The 3,587-nt window shown below is 37.1% G+C and overlaps 1 pseudogene; it reads right to left on the minus strand.

The window, feature by feature from the left end:
- Window positions 1–2,809: 2,809 nt before the first annotated feature.
- Window positions 2,810–3,264, minus strand: LOC147648384 (dnaJ homolog subfamily C member 15 pseudogene; annotated as a pseudogene).
- Between the last annotated feature and the right edge of the window lie 323 nt (window positions 3,265–3,587).

The raw sequence follows: 3,587 nt of genomic DNA on the forward strand, positions 1-3,587 counted from the left end.
TTACTGAAATAAACCAGGGAAAAGAGGGAATGATGCTAAGGTGTGATGGTCCTGTTCAGTCCTTATGCAAGACCCACGGTTTGTAAATCTGTTACACTCTATATACCTCTTTTATATAAAAATTTGCTTTGCCCACACCCTTTATGATGGCAGTGACAAAATACTGGACTAGAGTCCCCACTTCTCCCAAAAGTATAAATTGGCATCTAAAATTCTGAATGGTAAAGAATGAGAATACAGCTATTTTACAGAAAAAAATGATGGACTTGCTTTTCTGTCCTCCACAAAGCAAGGGTGACTCTTTGGTAAGATTTGTACCTCCAACCACGTTGAAGTATGTCTGGTATGTTTCGTATAGCTCTATACATTTGTATTTCCCAGGTATAGTGAATTTATTACCAGCAATATAAAAGAATCTATAATCTGTTACTCAAAAAAAAGGCACTGCTGGTAAATCTGTGTTTGTTAAAGTTCTTATTGAACTCAATGAGACATAGTGTTGAAATCATTAACTACCATATTGCTGAATTTGTGATCAGATCATGAATGAGACCAATTTAATGGTGTAACCCACACTACTGCTGCACTTGGGAGCACAACCAGAATTACAGTGCCAAGTTGGTTATAATCTGGAATTAAGCCTAGTCACACCCAGCTCCTTTGATTTCTGAGGCCCAACTGGAAAACAAGGTTTTGGAGGGCTTTTTTTCTGTGAAACCATGGTACTCTTAGCACAACAGTATCCATACAGAACTAAAAGTACTAAATCTTACATCACAGATTCTAAAGTAAGGAGGACTATGATTTTCATTGTCAACTTTCATACACAGTCTGTAGTGAGCTCCATATTGCCAATCATGGCAGGATCCAAATTAATTGATTGCAGTACACTGGGCTGCTTTTCCAAGACAACATTCCTGTTAACTGCCTTTGAGTCCATGCAATTCTGATGGATTATATTTTCTAGCTAGTTCGTTAGTAAGAGTGTCAGCATGTTCTACTTTATTCTTGATCTAGAACCATTGAATAATGATCACTGAACATGTTGTATGATGAAAATGCATCTCTACAAAGCAGTAGCTCAATAAGAGAATATATGTGCATGTAATACTTTTTCATCTCTGTGTTGTTACTATCTAATTGTTCCAATGTTACTGGTATACTGTAAGATTTCTACAGTTTGCTAGATTTTCTTCAGATGACAGCTACATCTTCCCTTTAATCTTCATTGGAAAACCAGCAAACATGACAGGACAGTAAAAAAGACTGCTTTTTTTATGGGGCATACCATTTAAGTGGTTTGGAGGCCTCCATGTTCTAATCATAGATGTTTTACTTGGCAAGAAATATTTGTAATTATCACAGTCTTGGTATGAGTATGAACAGCAGTGTTAACTTATATGCCATCTAATAGAAGTATGAGTCATTATCCATAGGTTTAGATTCCCTTTATGATGCTTCTAGTAGATAAGAAAATACCTAGAGGCAGTTGTGTGAAATCAGGGATAAGAATATATTTTCAAAGTTGCTGTGTTTAGAATGGAGAAGACAAGGCTTCAGGGAAAATCCAGTGCATCCTTAGAGTACCTAAAAGGGATTATAAATATAAAGGAGGGAAAGGGATATTTTATACTGGGAGAGAGTGGCAAGAAAAGGGTGACAGTTTTAAATTGAAAGAGGTTAGATTTAGAATAGGTATTGGTATTCAATTCTTTACTGTGAGGATGGTGAGGCACAGGTTGCCCAGAGAAGCTGTGGATGCCCCATCCCTGGAAGTGCTCAAGGCCAGGTTGGATGAAGCTCTGAGCAGCCTGATTTAGTGAAAGGTGTCCTTGCCCATGGCAAGGGTGTTGATGTAAGAAGAACTTTAGGGTGGCTTCCAACCCAAATCATTCTATGATTTTATGATTTAGTTTCTACTACTAGAACTGTGATAGTAAAAACAATAGAAGTGTTTATGTGTAAAAGTAATATAGATTGCCTGGGTATTAATGACAATATTGTATAATTTTATACTGCAGATTGCATACATACTTTGAGCTCCAAGGACAAAATTTTACACTTATCTTCAAAACTGTATATCCCAGACTAGAGAAAGCATGTTTCATACGTGTATATATTTTGCCATTTAAAACATACAGCTAATTTCAGTGCTCATGCACTTTCTCTGTGAGATGCTCTATTGAACAACATTTTCCTGTCTGGGAGGAGATGCATGGTCACACTGCAAATGTGTTTCTGTGTGTATTTATAAGTATGACTGGTATTATGTAACATAAAGGAAATGAATACATTCATAAATTAACTTCTATTTCTTTGTAAGATTTCTTGTCTTCCCTGACCTGACGTGCCTCCTCCACAGAAATAAGCTACAGTTGACTTGTTAAACTAATGCATCAGTATCACAGCCTTCAAACCCATTGTCTTTTTGTTCTGATAAAAGTCTGGTGAGCTACGTTGAGTTATTTTTGTTCGCGCATCCCATCACAATGCTCTGGAAATCAGGAATGAAAAAGTAATTTTATTTTTTGCCTCTGCAATAAACCAAAAATGTTATCTCTCCTTGTTTCTTCAGTGACAAGACAGTGCAATCCCTGTTTTGTGAGGGGAAAAAAAAAAATAAAAAAAGAGAGAAAGAAAAAAGAAAAAGAAAAAAACCAGGAAAATAAAAACAAACAAGGACCAAATGCTGGGGTAGCGTTCTAGTGTCCTAACAGATGCACAATAAAGTTGTGGACAGAATGTATTGTGTCAAGAACTGTACCAAAGAAAATAAGAAAGATGCTGCATTATGTATCTGCTGAATCTCCTAGGGGCCAAAGCTTTGCATTTCATATTTTGTCACTGGATTCCAGCACTCTTTTGCTTCATTTACTTTTGTTGCTAAGTCAGGTATCTTCCTATATAAAGATGATTCAAAATTGTCCTTCTGTAGCCTGTTTTGATTTTGGCTTTTCCAGTACATGGATTTATACTCAAAATAAGACTAGCTTCTCACCCAGCCATTTTCTGTTCAAATCCTTCTTTATAGTATAATGAAAGACTAGAGGTCAAAATAATTTTTTCTGTCTCTGTAATCAACTGCTCCAATGTTCTCCAAAGGTGGGAAGCATAATGACCTGCAAATGCACCAAGTCCAGCTGATGTCATAGTTCTGGTCACCTGTCAGTCCAGTGTGGCAGGGCCCCAGATGGCTCCCACAGGGACACAGGTGTGCTTGGCACAGTGTAGGCTCTCAGAGGAGGAGGCTGTGACTCCTTCCATGATGAAAGGGAGAAGAGAATATGTAGTTGATGAGCTATCCACTTTCAGAATTATTTCAGACAGCACACTCAGCAACCCACTCCTCCAAATTTGTATCATCTTGTCATACCAACTTGAGTTTCCTCAAGAGTATCCTGACTCAGTTCTCTTTTAGTGGTATTTTCTCCTTCTGCCTTGTGCACATGCTTGAGACATCCCTTAGCTCTTGTAAAATGTTATCTATTTATTTATTTCTAAAGAAATATGTTTGAGGGCTTTTCTTGTGCAGTTTGTTTTTGCTTTTTTTTTTGGTTGGTTGCTTTGTTTAGGGATATTTTTGTTGT

Source organism: Cyanistes caeruleus, chromosome Z (genome assembly GCF_971803275.1).
Source record: "Cyanistes caeruleus chromosome Z, bCyaCae1.hap1.1, whole genome shotgun sequence".
NCBI lineage: Eukaryota > Metazoa > Chordata > Aves > Passeriformes > Paridae > Cyanistes > Cyanistes caeruleus.